The following is a 17,238-nucleotide window of genomic DNA, read 5'->3' as shown; positions in this document are numbered from 1 at the left end:
CATGAGAGTCTATACCAAAGCACAAGCCAGCCAAATCTCATGTTCCATGAAGACATGCTGAATCTGCCATTTTGTTCAAGTTCTGCAAAGAAGTCTCTATCTTTTCCTTCCTTTGCTTTTCTTTTTTCCCTGGTCTCTCTGTCTTTATTCCTTACACAGGCATCAGTTGATGTTTCCTTTAACATTTTGTGAATCATGCCAGTAGTAGAAGGAATCATGCAGTGATATTAGAACCCGCCCCTCTTATAAATTTCGGGCCTCCTGCTACAATCAAATGAATCAGCCAGAGGAACAAGCAGCTCTTATGGAAAGAGCACGTGCCTTAGAATCAGATAAACCCAGATTCAAAATCTTAACTCTGACACTTACTAGATGTGTCAAATACCTGATATATTTACCATTCTCCATCTCTCTCTCTCTCTCTCTTTTTTTTTTCCTGCTGTACTATGAAGATACCAATCTTTAACTTTTAGGAGGTTTGTGAAAAGCAGATAAAGTGTGAAGTAGGGCCAAGCTCATAGTAAGTTTTCCATAAATAACATCCATTTAAAATAGTGTTTTGCTAACTTTAGTGCATGTAAGTGTGAGTAGTCTTTTTTCTTTGATGGCACCAGTTATTTTTCTAAGTTTTTAAATTTTTTTATTGACGTATAGTTGATTTACAATGTTGTGATAATTTCAGATGTACAAGAATGATTGAGGTTATATATATTTTGAATATAATAGATATGTGGTATATTCAGAGTGAATATTCAGAAATATATATATATTCTTTTCAGATTTTTTCCCTTAGGAGGTTATTACAAATATATATTGCTCAGTATATTACACAGTACACTATCTGTGTACTATAGTACACAGATTTTTGGTTATCTATCTTACATATAACATAAATAAGCTTTAAACTTAAAAATTTTTTCAGAATTTCATAAAGGGTGGGCACCAGGTTGCATTTCAACCATATAGGCCATGTGATTGTTTTTCAAACCTAAGGCAATTACAGATGAGCCTGACAAGTAGAGGACTTCCCTGGATAGCAGATCAGGGAAGGTAACTGTGTGATCACGTATGCAGCTGATCTGAGGGAATTGGCAAAAGCCAAAAAAAAAAAAAAAACACAAAAAACTCTTTAAAAAATATTTGTGTATTTATTTGGCTGCATCAGGTCTTAGTCGCAGCTGCCAGATCTTTCCTTGTGGTGGTCAGACTCTCTATTGCAGCACACACGCTTAGTTGCTCTGTGTAGCATGTGGGATCTTAGTTCCCCAACCAGGGATGGAACCCATACCCCTTGCCTCACAAGGCAGATTTTTTTTTTTCTCTTTTGCAAAAGCAATTCTTAACCACTGGACCACAGAGAAATCCCCCAAAAAGATCTCTTTGACTGCATGTTCTCCTATAACTCATTAGTGTCTGGTCTGTGTAGTTGCAATTTCCCTACTACAGTGACAAGAGTAAGGATGTAGCAGTTGGAGGGCTCTTCAAAGAAAGGGTGGGGAGTGAAAGATGCTTGGAGCTTCCAGCATCCCAGGTAGGCTGTTTTGCAATTTCTTACATCCAAGAAAATGGACCATGTCAAGACGGGGTGGGAGGGGCATCATATCTCAAAGAAACCAATTCACCCTAAGTTTTCATCAAAGTGTTTAAAACAGGAAGAAGCACTAAACGTGCTGTAGTTCAGTGGTCTCACAGGTGAAGAGATGAAGCTCAGGAGATTAAAAGAGACACCATCAGAAGTGCCAGAAGTAGTTGGTCATCAGGAAGGCAAAGAGGTGGTTTTCCTTCATGGTGACTACATGGTGGTTTTGTGTGTGGCTGGATGAACCGGATACAGGCTGAAAGGGTTAATCGTCCCCCTGTAGCTCTGTCTGTGATTTCCTCAATGGTGACAGTCCCTTTGAGGGCCACTCCGGAGATCCCCTGACGGACTCCCCGTTCACCTGTCGACGAAGTCCCAGACTTCTCACCAACGGCTACTACGTCTGGACAGAAGACAGTTTTCTCGCCGATGAAGATGGAAACATAACCCTGAGCCCCTCCCAGACCAGGTTCTCTACAAGGAGAACTTAGTCAGGTAAGTAGAGGAGGTTAGGTCAAAGGATCTGCATTCCAACCCATCTGTCAATTATTCATTCACTGGTTCATTGAACATTGTGTATAAGCAGCCTATTTCTGCTCCACATCATGGAAGTACACGGCTCATAAGAAGCAGGGGTGGCTGACTCATGAAAACGAACAAAAGTTATGAAACTGGGATGTCCCTGATGGTCCAGTGGTTAAGACTCCCCGCTTCCATGGCAGAGGGTGCAGGTTTGATCTCTGCCAGGGAACTAAGATCTTGCATGCTGTAACGTGTGATAAAAAAAAAAACACCTTTTTTGGGGGGGCTGGTGTTTAAAGTAATGAAGATGGGCTTCCCTGGTGCTCAGTGGTAAAGCATCAGCCTGCCAATGCAGGAACATGGGTTTGATATCTGATCCCGGGAGATTCCACATGCAACTAAGTTCAGGTGCCACAACTATTAAGCCTGTGCTTTAGAGCCTGGGAGCTGCAACTCCTAGCCTACGGGCCCTAAAGGCCATGCTCTGAAACAAGAGAACCCACCGCCATGAGAAGCCCTTGCACAGCAACTAGAGAAAAGCCCGCACAGCAATGAAGACCCCGCACAACCAAAAATTAAAAAATCAATTAAAAGAATGAACTAGTTTTTTTTTAAAGTAATGAAGCAATAGAAGTGCTGGATAGAAGCCTGGATGGAGGGTAGCGGAGTAGAGAAGGAAGAGAGGCCCATTTTCTTTGGCGGGATAGATTAAAACGAGCTTCCTTGAGATGAAGATGGTTGATTGGATGTTAATTAAGAGGGATGTAGAAAAGAGGACTACCTGAGAGAGGGTACAGGTAGGAGGCCTAAGAGACCCTGATACAGTGTGAGGAATGGCAAGTCGTTTGGAAGAAACACAGTTTACGGTGGAAAGACTGCTCTCCACGAGAGGAGACTAAACCCAGAAGCAGGGCTGGATGGAGGGGGTTACGTTCCAGCCTGAGAATCTGGGCTTTATTCTGTAGATTGACAGGAGCCCTTGACAAACTGTCAGATTCATCCTTAGCAAGATAACACTGCTTATAAGGTAGAGGATGGATTGTTGGATTGTGGGGAGTGGGGACACATGGAGAACCAAAATCTTGGAAATGCAAACCCAATCAGGTCACCACCATCTGCTTGTCCTTGCCATACTTCAGAGCCCTTTATGTTAAATTCTAACTCCTTCACGTAATAGTCAAGGTTATCATTGGCCCTCTTTTTACCTTTCCTGCTCAGTTCCTAGCATGACTCAATATGAGACTGTTTGTTTGTTTACCCCAGAAAGCCTTCCTTGTCTCCAGATTAGCAATACCTCTCTGGTGCTCTCAAAGCAGCCCTAGTTGACACTGCCAGAACACACGTGCACACAGCACTCCACCAAGGCAGAAACGATGGAGCCAGACTGCCTGCGTGTGCATCCCAGCTGTGTCAGCTACTAGCTGTAAGACTTCAGACCAAGTTATTTAACTTCTTTGTGCCTCAGTTTCCTGATCTGAGATATGGGGTAGCAGTAGTACCTACCTGTGAGGCTGTTCCAAGGATAATGTGAGTTACTGGGCATAAATCACTAAGAAAGACACCAAACACAGGATGAGGTCAATGAAAGTGTTCACTATATCTGCATTACTTTTGTCTTTCGACCCAAGGTTTTGTCTTTTATCTCAATATCCTTGACATTGATGCAAACGCCTGGCACATACAGGAATCTAAGAAACTTCTCTGGAATTAATAGAGGAAAAAAAAGAAATGCGCTTCATGGACCTGGGCGACAGACACGGGTCCCATGTGTCTGCTTTCACTGAATTCTCTGCTTTGCCCGTGAGTTGACTGCTACTTGTTATTCACCTTACTACTTTCATTTCTCTCCAGAATATTTAGAAAGAAAAGGAGAATCCGCCGTTCTTTTTCTTCTCTCTTCAACCTCAGTGCCTCTGAATCCTGGCTGCGTGGAAGTATCTTTGATGATGTTGACTCCTCCCCCAGTGAGGATGTCTGGTTGGAGGGGGTCAGGAGGCTGGAAACAAACCACTGCAAAGAAAATGGTGAGTTGAACCTCTTTTTTCCATGGTGAGGTAGCATTTCCAAATGGGCAGTAGCAACTTTTAAATAATCACCTAAAGTCCTCTCCACACTATCATGTGATCCAAATGTATTTATCTGCATCTCATGCAAAATAACCTAATTAAATATGCAAATTATTAAGCCAATAATACCTGGAACATATCTGCATGTCTCCAATGGATCTTTTCTGTACAGGACATGGATAGACAAAGGTTACTGGAATCAGAATTCAAGTCCTAGTTTGGGCACACTGGTGATAGTTACTTAACTTGCTAAGTCTCAATTTCCTCATTTTAAAAATAAGATATGTATACATGCTGCTGCTGCTGCTGCTAAGTCGCTTCAGTCGTGTCCAACTCTGTAAGACCCCACAGACGGCAGCCCACCAGGCTCCCCTGTCCCTGGGATTCTCCAGGCAAGAACACTGGAGTGGGTTGCCATTTCCTTCTCCAATGCAGGAAAGTGAAAAGTGAAAGTGAAGTCGCTCAGTCGTGTCCGACTCTTAGTGACCCCATGGACTGCAGCCTACCAGGCTCCTCCGCCCATGGGATTTTCCAGGCAAGAGTACTGGAGTGGGGTGCCATCGCCTTCTCCGATATGTATACATAGTGTAACACATATACATACTCCTATCGAAATTTATGCTATATGCATAATTAGATATATAATATATACATATTATATGCTGCTGCTGCTGCTAAGTCACTTCAGTCGTGTCCGACTCTGTGTGACCCCATAGACGGCAGCCCATCAGGCTCCCCCGTCCCTGGGATTCTCCAGGCAAGAACACTGGAGTGGGTATACATATTATATAGTACACATTATATGATATTAATATATCTAAATATGTATGTGTAGATACATATATAAATATAGTGATAGGAAACTCAAAGCACATCTTTTTTTATGGTTATATATTTTTATTTAATCAAGAAATATAATAAATGTACTTGTATGTGTACTTATATACACATACAAGTATTTTAATACTAATTCACACCATATACAAAACCCAATTTGGGGTGGATATTAGACCTAACTGCAAAAACAGGGTCTATAAATCTTCTTGAAGAAAACTTAGGAGACTATCATCACAACCTTTACCAAGCAGATTTTTTTTTTTGGATAGGACCCAGAAAGCACTAATCAGAAAAGGGAAAAAGAAAAGTAAGATAAACTTAAAATGATTTCTGAAGACCCCAGTTCAGAAAATGAATACAGACAAAAACCATTTTACACAGCATATTAAAGAGTGGCAATGGACTGAAGAAAATGGGAATGGCTAGGAGGAAGCTGCTGTGTTACACAAGGGGCTCAGCTCGCTGCCCTGTGATGATCTAGATGGGGGCAGTGGGAAGGTGAGAGGAAGGCTCAGTTCAGCTCAGTTCAGTCACTTGGTCATGTCCGACTCTTTGCGACCCCATGAATCGCAGCACACCAGGCCTCCCTGTCCATCATCAACTCCCAGAGTTCACTCAAACTCAGGTCCATGAAGTAGGTAATGCCATCCAGCCATCTCATCCTCTGTCGTCCCCTTCTCCTCCTGCCCCCAATCCCTCCCAGCATCAGGGTCTTTTCCAATGAGTCAACTCTTTGCATGAGGTGGCCAAAGTATGGAGTTTCAGCGTTAGCATCATTCCTTCCAAAGAACACCCTGTTCCAAAGAACAGGGCTGATCTCCTTTACGATGGACTGGTTGGACTCCTTGCAGTCCAAGGGACTCTCAGGAGTCTTCTCCAACACCACAGTTCAAAAGCATCAATTCTTAGGCGCTAAGCTTTCTTCATAGTCCAACTCTCACATTCATACATGACCACAGGAAAAACCATAGCCTTGACTAGGCGGACCTTTGTTGGCAAAGTAATGTTTCTGCTTTTGAAAATGCTGTCTAGGTTGGACGTAACTTTCCTTCCAAGGAGTAAGCATCTTTTAATTTCATGGCTTCAGTCACCATCTGCAGTGATTTTGGAGTCCCCAAAAAATACAGTCTGACACTGTTTCCACTGTTTCCCCAACTATTTCCCATGAAGTGATGGGACCAGATGCCCATGATCTTAGTTTTCTGACGTTGAGCTTTAAGCCAACTTTTCACTGTCTTTCACTTTCATCAAGAGGCTTTTTAGTTCCTCTTCACTTTCTGCCATAATGGTGGTGTCATCTGCATATCTGAGGTTATTGATATTTCTCCTGGCAATCTTGATTCTAGCTTGTGCTTCTTCCAGCCCAGTGTTTCTCATGATGTACTCTGCATACAAGTTAAATAAGCAGGATGACAGTATACAGCCTTGACATACTCCTTTTCCTATTTGGAACCAGTCTGTTGTTCCATGTCCAGTTCTAACTGTTGCTTCCTGACCTGCATATAGGTTTCTCAAGAGGCAGGTCAGGTGGTCTGGTATTCCCATCTCTTTCAGAATTTTCCACAGTTTATTGTGATCCACACAGTCAAAGGCTTTGGCATAGTCAACCAAGCAGAAATAGATGTTTTTCTGGAACTCTCTTGCTTTTTCTATGATCCAGCGGATGTTGGCAATTTGATTTCTGGTTCCTCTGCCTTTTCTAAAACCAGCTTGAACATCTGGACGTTCACGGTTCACGTATTGCTGAAGCCTGGCTTGGAGAATTTTGAGCATTACTTTACTAGCGTGTGAGATGAGTGCAATTGTGCGGTAGTTTGAGCATTCTTTGACATGCCGTTCTTTTGGATTAGAATGAAAACTGACCTTTGCAGTCCTGTAGCCACTGCTGAGATTTTCCAAATTTGCTGGCTACTTGAGTGCAGCACTCTCACAGCATCATCTTTCAGGATTTGAAATACCTCAACCGGAATTCCATCACCTCCACTAGCTTTGTTCGTAGTGATGGCTTTCTAAGGCCCACTTGACTTCACATTCCAGGATGTCTGGCTCTAGGTGAGTGATTACACCATCGTGATTATCTGGGTCGTTGAAGATCTTTTTGTATAGTTCCTCTGTGTATTCTGCCACTTCTTCTTAATATCTTCTGCTTCTGTTAGGTCCATACCATTTCTGTCCTTTATTGAACCCCATCTTTGCATGAAATGTTCCCTTGGTATCCTCTAATTTTCTTGAAGAGATCTCAAGTCTTTCCCCATTCTTGTGTTTTCCTCTATTTCTTTGCATTGATCACTGAAGAAGGCTTTCTTATCACTCAGAGAAAAGGAATATATGTATACACATAGCTGATTAACTCTGCTGCACAGCAGTGGGAGCACAGAGCCCGAACCACTGGGAGTTACATTACTCTCTTTTAACAAAGAACAGGCTCAGAGCTTTCCCCTACAAAAGTATTTAGTGCAAATTAAATAAGGTCTCATGTTCATTGTACTTGTTCTTACATTTACTTTTTCTTTAGGGCATTTAAATGAGTGATATAAAGTTTCCTTTAAAGTAAAAGACTAAGGTGAAACAGTCTAAGAAAATTTGAAGTGGCTAGGAGTTAAGAAGGCTCTGCTGCTGCTGCTGCTGCTGCTGCTAAGTCGCTTCAGTCGTGTCCAACTCTGTGCGACCCCACAGATGGCAGCCCACCAGGCTCCCCCGTCCCTGGGATTCTCCAGGCAAGAACACTGGAGTGGGTTGCCATTTCCTTCTCCAATGCAGGAAAGTGAAAAGTGAAAGTGAAGTCGCTCAGTCAGGTCCGACTCTTAGCGACCCCATGGACTGCAGCCTACCAGGCTCCTCCGTCCATGGGATTTTCCAGGCAAGAGTACCGGAGTGGGGTGCCATCGCCTTCTCTGTAAGAAGGCCCTGGGAGGTGGCAAAAATCGGGTGAACTATCCGTGGATGTTTAAAGTTTGGGAATCGCCACTCTAAAGGCAGAGTTTCACATATTTGGAAATTCACCATGTTGGTTTTTCCCATTGCTGCTCTTCAAAATATGTCCAAACAATCCGAAAGCAATTGGACCGCAGCAGTGCTGCACGTGCATGAGGTATCTTGTTAAAACTCTCATGTTTCAGAATGTCTTCTAAATATAACAAAATCAAGTACCCCCACCCCCCAATCAGTAATTAGTCAACCCGGGTACACATGGGGCTTTGAAAGCGCTCATTCTCTGCTGTCAACTGTAAATCAAATCTTCCCCAGACTTCTTGTTTTCCAGATTTACCCAAAGCCCCCTGAACTTTTATCAAGCAAATCCTTTTCATCTGGAAACATCGCCGAGTTAGAAGATCGAGAGAAGAATTCAAAATTAAATTGTTCTGCCGTTTTCTCTCTGGAAATGGATGCAATCAAAACTTACTTCCTCTGATTTTCTTTTCCTTAATTTTTTTCAGGCTAAAATGGGCTTTTTTTTGTGGTGTTGTGTTGTTGCCTATTTTGTTTATCCTCAGCTCACCCCTTCCACAGCTGCATCCAGACACCTTTCCTCATTAGCTGCAATTCATTCTTCTAGCTCTGATGTTTCGTGGCTGCCCAGATCCAATGCTGCAATTTGGACTGCATCCTCAAGTCCATGAGTCATACTGATAGAGGATCCAGGATCTAGGACAGGGAGGACTCATCAGGGCTTCCAGCTTCTGTTTCTGCCAGTCCAAGAAAGAAAGATACGATGACCTCAGACAAGGCACCCCCGTCTGAGGTCTACAGTTTTCTCTTAATCTAGTGCCTTTCTCCATAAATGTCTTTGATGGCAACATCTGTACATGGCTTTGCGTTTCCCTCTATAGCAAATGATAATGCCTATTTTGTATGTAAGGATAGGGAACTTGCTTGGAAGAATTAGATTCATCCTTGTAAAACAGAAGCCAAAAAAAAAAGAAATCAGAAGCCAACCACACAATTTAAATAAACCAAGAGAAACAGAATAAAATTAATATCTTCAAATATAATCCCAAAGAATTATTTATTGAATACGTTTCTCTGGATTATGCAGGGCTTCCTTCATAACTCAGATGGTGAAGAATCTGCCTCCAGTGCAGGAGACTCAGGTTTTGATCCCTGGGTTGGGAAGATCCTCTGGGGAAAAAATGGCAAACCCACTCCAGTATTCTTGCCTGGAGAATCCCATGGACAGAGGAGCCCTACTGGGCTACAATTCATAGGGTCCGCACAGAATCAACGTGGCTGAGCGACTTTCACTTACTTACTGCATGATGATTCTTTCATTTATTATTTTTAACATGTTCTTCTATTTAATTTTGGCTGTGCTGTGGTCTTTGTTGCTGCCCATGGGCTCTCCTCTAGTTGCGCAAGCTGGGGGCTACCCTAGCGGCAAGTGCGTGGGCTTCTCAACTGTGGTGACTTGTCTTGTTTCGGAGCACGGGCTCTAGAGTATGAGGGCTTCAGCAGCTATGGCATGTGTACTCCATAGTTGCAGCTTCTGGACTCCAGAGCACAGTCTCAATAGTTGAGGCACACTGGCTTAGCTGCTCTGCAGAGCGTGGGATCGTCCCGGGTCAGGGATCAAACCTGCGTCTCCTGCATTGACAGGTGGATTCTTCACTACTGAGCCCCCCCCCAGGAAAGCCCCTTTCATTTATTATTAAGGTTAGAGGGGGAAAAAATGTCAGTGAAGGGAAGTGTGAATTGGGGGAAAACCATGTTCTTTTCAGAGATGAAAATTCCTTGATCATTTTTTGTTAAGACTCTTTTGTCTGTAAAAATTTTTTTATCTTTTTTTCTCTTTTTAATGCCATCTCTTCTTTTAGAATTTTCTTTTAGAAATTTCTGTGCAATATTTCCAGAATTCTACATGAGATACATTTTTATCTCATCTAACTCTCAGCAGCAAAGCGTAAGTTCAACAGAGTAGCTTTGGGCAACAGCTCAGGAATATTTTTACTGTTGTCACATCCTCATCACGTCTCCCCAGATCTTAGTTCAATGCCATGCTTGAATACATAATCAGCCACAAAGGTACCAGTTCCTTCTTACTTCCATGTGAATATGACCACATAGCTTCCTCTCTTTTTTAAAAACAGCTTTATGGAGATATAGTTGAGATATATATATATATATATATATATATATATATATATATATATATAAAATATATAAAGACTTCCCTGGTGGCTCAGATGGTAAAGAATCTGCTTGCAAAGCAGGAGACCTGAATTTGATCTCTGGGTGGGGAAGATCCCCTGGAGAAGGAATTGACAACCCACTCCAGTATTGTTGCCTGGAGAATCCCAAGGACTGAGGAGCCTAGAAGACTACAGTCCACGGGGTCACAAAGAGTCAGACATGACTGAGTGACTAACATGCCACACCACACACATTCTATACGATTGTGCCAATTGGACATTTACAGGAGGTTTTTAAGGTCAATATTGGCTGTCTCTGATCTTTACTCAAGATATCAGAGCCCAGCGTCCCTCCAATACTGCAAGATTCAGAGTAAGAGTAGTATAGTCCATGGGGTTGCAAAGAGTCGGACATGACTGAGTGACTAAGTTTTGTAGAGTTTTGGGTGGGGTTTTTTTTTGGTCTTTTGGTGTGTGTGTGTGTGTGTGTGTGTGTGTGCGCGCGTGCTAAGAAAAAAAAATCTACCCTTCTCAAACACATTTTGAAGTACATAAAATACCACATTGATATCTATAGCCACATGTGTGGCAGAGCTCTAGAACTTATTCATCTAGCATCACTGAAACCTTATATCTGTTGAACAATTCCCCTTAGCCCCCTGCCCCCTCACCCCCAGCAGCCACCCTTTTATTCTCTGCTTCTCTGATTTTGACTATTTTAGATACCTCGTGTATAAGTGTAATCATGTGGTATTTGTCTTTCTACGACTGGCTTATTTCACTTAGATGAACCTCCTAGTTCATCCGTGATGATGCAAATGGCAGGATTTTCTTTATTCATTTGCCTATTGATGAACATGGGTTCTTTCCGTATCTTAGCCATTGTGATTAGTGCCTCAGTAAACAAGGTCCAGGACCTCCTCTGCAGTCTGGGCGTTATTGGATGCTCGGCATGGTTCACTTCTACCATTTCCTTTTTCTGTGACAACAGGCAAAGATGCTTCTGCAGACTGCTTTATCAAGAGGCAGCAAGTTGTGGGCGGGAGGGTAGGAAGAGCCTGCAGGGTTGGCGGAATTCCCATGTCCAAAAGCATCAGTTCATTGGTTCAGTATCCAGGCCTGTCCTGTGTATATGGTATCACAACATTCCCTGGGCTTTATTCCTTCAGATAACCAGTGATACCCTATCCCTTTTTCCCTGCTGAAGCTGTGACCATCCAAAATGACTCCAGACATTGTCAGATGTCCTCTGGGGAGAGAAATGACTTCTGGTTAAGAAGCACTGCCTATATGAAGGCCCCAAGAGTTCTTGGAGCTCCTCAGTCACTCCCAGCTTCTAGAACAGGGCTGGGACTCTCTCCACCACTCACACCGCTGAGTGAGCACCTCAACACACAAAGCACCTCTCAGTACTCCCATCCTCCAAGTTGCCCACAGGATAAATCTGAGCTCCTGAGTGAGCATGACCCATGAGGCCCTTCATGATTTTGATCCCCATTGAACAATCCCAAGTAACTCAGCTGATAAAGAATCTGCCTGCAATGCGGGAGACTCCAGTTTGATTCGCTGAGTTGGGAAGATCCTCTGGAGATGGGATACGGCTTCCCACTCCAGTATTCTTTGCCTGGAGAATCCCATGGCCGAAGAGCCTGGCAGGCTCCAGTTCATGGGGTTGCAAAGAATTGAACATGACTGAGTGACTAAGCACAGCACTAACAATCCAGCCAGAACCATCTTCCAGGACTGCCCACGCTCAGGGGCTCCTGTCTGGCCACAAAGGACGGCTTGTTCTTCTGGGAGCCCACCATATTCTGTGCGGGGACTGATGTCTTTCTTTCTTCTTTCCCTTCTTTCTTCCCCTCCCCCTCCTCCCCCTCCTCCCTCTCCTCCTCCCCCCTCCCCTCGCCCTCTGTCTGTCTCTTCCTGGCCTTTGCTCTTCCTTCTGTCTCTCTGCAAGTCCTCCTCCTAGGCCTTCAGATTTCCGCTCAAGCACTCAGACACTCCCTCCCAGGCTCCATCTGGACACCTCCTGCCAGGTTTCCGTGCAGTGATGACCTCTTTGCCTCCTAACTGTGATCCGGTGTGCCTGTCCCTCCCCAGCCATGGATGGCACACAGCACTTGTCTACTCTGACTTCTGACGCCCAGCCTCCCGAACTGTGTCTCATATGCAGTTATACAATAATTCTGCACTGAATGACTCCACAGATCCGCCTGCCCAGGCCCGTGAAGCTTTGGCCTTCCCCTCAATGCTGGCTCCCCTTCCCAAATGTCTCGGGCTTGGCGGCCTTCTTGGGGGGCTCAGTCACCCGTGGGCTGCCTCCGGCTCTCCTCTCTGCTGTCATTTCCCCTTCGTCACTTTATGCTCCATGGAAATAGAGGTTAGAAAAAAATGTTTCTGCTCATTCAGTTCCAATTCTCTGTGCTTCTTTGAGACTATTGCTGTGATCATTAGAGTCATGGAAATCACACACACACACACTGAACCCCTCTGCTCTTCCAGGAGGTGATTTTGACTGTTCTCTGACTGATGACTGGGAGTCACAGAAGCTGAATGCAGAGTCTGTGAAAGCCTCCTTTTCTGGCCCTGTTGCCTCTCAGAGACCCAGAGAAAACTCCTACGACTTGTCTCCCTCAGTCCCAGTGGACGGCTTCTGAACGTTTCCAGGAAGAGGCGTTGGATCATCCAAGTGAGTTTTTTTAAACCTTTGCTGCACCCACATAATTCCTCCTTTCAGGGCCCGGAAGTGACTAATGTCCCCTTAGGAGCTGGCATCAGCCTGCAGCCAGGTGATGCATCCACAGAGGAGGTGACTGACCTGGAGGAGTCATCTCAGAGGTACTAGAAGGACTGGATTTGCGGTGTTTTCTTTGTTTTTTAAAAACCCTGAAAGACATTTGGGAAAATGCTAAGTGTGACTAAAGCTGAGTCGTGGCTCATACATAGCTGTCCGTGATCATCGTCTTCATATCTAGCTGTTGTGTTTGATATATGCTAGAAGAAGAAAATAAACAGGAGAAAGAACATTCTTTCATGATATGCCCCTGGCAAGGAAAGTCAAAAGATACCAAAGTCTTGATGCTTGCTGTCAGTAGTAAAATCTGAAATAAAATTCAGCAAGCATCTCCCTTAATCTCTATGCTAATACGGGTGGACCAGGTTTGCACAGTGTTGCCTCAAGGTGCTGTCTTGTCCCCAGCTTGCCAAGTTTCAAAGCCCAGTTCCCACTTCAGTTTACCCAACACTCCAAAACGTCACATTTTCATCTGTAAAGGGAGATACTCATAATTCCCACCCTGTATCGATAAATGATTGAAATAATCCTCATCAAGCACTTAGCATCATGTGCCATGTGTACTAAAGCGCTCCAAAAATGTGATGTACGATTACCTAAGATGGAAGGTGAAACGAAAAAATAATGTCTTCTCTTTCTTCGCCTTCCTCAAATCTTGAATATTTATCTCACTGACCACTTCTACTCCCAAAGACCAACGTGCCCTGCTTCATTTTGTTCCCATTGCAGCTATTAGATAGGTCTTGAGGATTTTTTAAATTCCCTTTCCAGGGGTCAGGATGACCGGGACAGCATTGTTTATTGTTTAAAACAGTTTCCAGCTGACAGTTTCATGTCCCACCTCCTCCAAGGAGTCCCACCCTGTTTTCTGGGGAAGAGATCTTCAGTGACCCCTTTTTGTATTCCTCCAGCTCTCAGGACTCCCCTCTCTCCTTGCCCATTTCTTGTACTGTTCTTGAATGTTTACTTTTGTATCTCCTCCATCAGGCCGTCAGCTCTTTCAGGATGATGGTGACCATACCTCAGGCATCTGTAGAATCCCAACTGCCCATGTAGTGCCTGGCACAGAACAGGGGCTCCAAGACAGTGGTGGGCCAGTTAAATGAGCTGTCTTCATTTTACAGAATAGAATACTCAAGTTCCGGTAGGCCAAGTCAGCCTTTGCACGAGTTCTTTGTTGTGTCTGGAATGTCTCCCACGGGCTATATGCCTGGAAGACCCCTACTCTTCCTTTAAGGTCCTGTTAGAGGAGACTGCCTCTGTGGGGCCTTCTCTGCCCCATGCTGGTGGGTGGAGGTAGCCACTTGGTTTCCCCAAGATGCTGTAGCACCCGGCACCATGTATCTCTCTCTTGGGGCCCATCTTCCTTTGCTTCACTTGGCTATAAAGCCCTGAGGGGATGAGGTCTCCATCTGATGGAGATGATGCTGTTTTATCTCCTTCATGTAGGTTTTGAGTGTGCAGATTGTTTGAGGTACTGATCCATATGCTAAAGGTATAAGTGTGCCTGGCATCATTTTATCAGTCAGGGTTTTTTTGAGTTCCAGCAGAGGAGAACCAACTCAAAATGGATTGATCAGTCATTGAATGTATTGGTTCATATTAATAAACATTCCAGGCAAAGATTCCAGGGTCTCTGTCAGTCTCTTCAAGTCTCTTTTCCTCTGTCCACTTTATTTTTTGAAATGCTCTTTAATTACTCCATGGTAGTTCTGCTGGCTCTGTGCCTGCAACTTCCCCCAGTCAAAGTCAGCAGAAACAAACTCTAGACTTAGGACAAGAGGGCTGGCTACCTTGGTTCTGGAAGGGTCCCAATTACACAACAAAACTATCCCTTTGTCACTAAGTAAATGAAGATCCAGGGGATTGCCAGGTGATGCTAGTGGTAAAAAACCTGCCTGCCAGTGCAGGAGATGTAAGAGATGTGGATTAGATCCGTGGGTTGGGAAGATCCCCTGGAGGAGGGCATGGCAACCCACTCCAGTATTCTTGCCTGGAGAATCCCGTAGACAGAGGAGCCTGGCAGGCCTATCTATGGTCCATAGGGCTGCAAAGAGTCGGACATGACTGGAGTGACATAGCACACATGCATGCATGTGAAGCTCCAAGTGGATTGGAGCGCATCAAGGCTGGGAGGGAAATCAGTCTGTTCACTGGAACCACACACTAGGAGGAAGGGAGAGGGGACTTCTCAAGGAAAATATGGGCACTGCTGCTGAAGAACAGCAAATAGATGCCAGCTATTGTCAATAGTCTGATGGGAAACATAGAGAAATAAAACAACAATTTTAATTCAGTGTGGAAAGTTTGTTGATGGAGACATGCATGAGGTATAATGGGATTTCAAAGACAGAGCAGCTAAGGGCCAAGGGGGAGGTGAAGACATCCAAGACTTCCTGAAGGAGTTTACACTTGAGCCAAGCCAAAATTCATGCTAAGTGAATGGCTACTGATGGAATGAAGCAATGACCACCTTGTCCACAATCACAACGCATGTCTTTACAGAACTTGAGTTTAAACCCAGTCTTCCTTCAGTATTCAAGTCTAGGGATCTTGCAGTTTGTCAACCTTACACTTATTTCTGGAGAAAATATGTTTCAAAATTCCACATGAAATCAGAGGAGGCTAAGAATAGAAACACTTTAAAAGATGGTTAAGTGTTTGATTGAACCCACAATAACTTATTTAAAATCTCTGTATATATTAATATGAAATACTGTATATGTGCAGTGATGTCATTCACAACTGCTATATTTGCATTTGCCCCATCTTCAATGTTTCACCCATATTATGGACTAAGCAGGTTCTTGTTAGCTGACTCAATCTCAATTCAGAACGTAAATAGCAAAATAAATACATGCAGAGCTCAAAGTCCTTACAAGTTTTAAACAACTTGCAAAATTGAGCTTTGGAAGCATTTGGCAAAAATGAAGCTGAGATCTGTTCTATTTTCCTTTAGATCTTTACGTGGTCATCCTTAAAGCAGCTCCGATTCCTTTTAGGCGGTTAAAATAAGACTCAGAGTCACAATTGGTTTAACTCTTCCTTTTTATAACTGCTGGATGATTTGCAGTCATTTCCACCATGGCTCAGTAGCGCTGAAGTATTTTAAGACAGCAAAGAGTTTTGCAAGGACCAAATAGTTCAGACTATTTATTCTCTTGTTTAGCCCTTTAGAGACTCCCAGTATGCCAAGTTGCCATTCTTTTACCCACCCTATTTCGGACAAAACATGATGTTCTGGCTGGACGTGGTTTTTCAATCTTGGCTCTGGCAGCACATAGCTCCGTGACCTTGGTTGAATTTCATCACTTGAAATTTTGGTCTCTCATTTGCAGAACTGTGATCATGGTTCCTGCCTCCCAGTCTGGTCATGGTGATGAAATGAACTGATGTATGAAACCTCTTTGTGAGTTATAAGGCACTCTACAAATTTAGACTTTAATATTATAATCATCATCCCAGTTAGATTTCTGACATTAGCATCAAGTCTACAAAGCCTTTTGCCAACATTGAGGTAAAAGGCAAGCTCCAAACTGTCTATGTAGTACAATCGCTTATGTTTAAGTGTTAGGGAAAAACTGATAATTTTCAGAAAATTTCTAATGAAAGGCCCCTAGACAGCATTTGATAATTTGATCTTATTGCCATGCCGTGCCATGTCACTTCAATGGTGTCCAACTCTTTGTGACCCTGTGGACTGCAGCCCGCCAGGCTCCTCTGTCCATGGGAATTTTCCAGGCAAGAATATTGGAGTGGGTTGCCATGACCTTCTCCAGGGGATCTTCCTGAACCAGGGTTCAAACCTACATCTCCTACAGCTCCCACATTGTACGCAGATTCCTTTTCTGCTGAGCACCAGGGAAGCTCTTAATCATATTAACCTTAGGACAAAATTACTTGAACTGACACACATTTAAAAACATTTTTTTTTTTGGTGTATCAAAAAAAAGTTTTAGTATGATTTTGTTGTTCCAAGACTACTTAATCAACAATGATTTCTAATTCATTTATTTTTTATTTTTCCTGTTAGAAACCAGTTTGTTACGAGAGGTCTCCTTTCAAGCAATTCTGCTTGCTGCATGCTTAATCATTTCTGCCTGTTGCAAGGTGAATTTAGCTTTTATGTTCATGCAGTGGTGTTTCATAATTAATGAAGCTGTAATTGATTGATGATTTCCTTGCCTTATTCCACAAAGCATTTTAGGTAGCTCTGCGGTTAAGATTTGTCCATTTTTCTGTCCATTGGCTTTTTATCTACTACCTCCCTCTTCCCATTATCTCACAAAAACAACACCAAAGGCAGTGGGATCT

General features: G+C 43.5%; 1 pseudogene; it reads left to right on the top strand.

The window, feature by feature from the left end:
- Window positions 1-1,857: 1,857 nt before the first annotated feature.
- LOC112445400 (transmembrane protein 71-like) lies at window positions 1,858-17,034 on the top strand (annotated as a pseudogene).
- Window positions 17,035-17,238: the final 204 nt, after the last annotated feature.

The sequence above is a fragment of the Bos taurus genome, unplaced genomic scaffold (genome assembly GCF_002263795.3).
Source record: "Bos taurus isolate L1 Dominette 01449 registration number 42190680 breed Hereford unplaced genomic scaffold, ARS-UCD2.0 Leftover_ScbfJmS_1126, whole genome shotgun sequence".
NCBI lineage: Eukaryota > Metazoa > Chordata > Mammalia > Artiodactyla > Bovidae > Bos > Bos taurus.
Note: the sequence above shows the minus strand (reverse complement) of the source record. Positions and strands in the feature narration are given on the sequence as shown.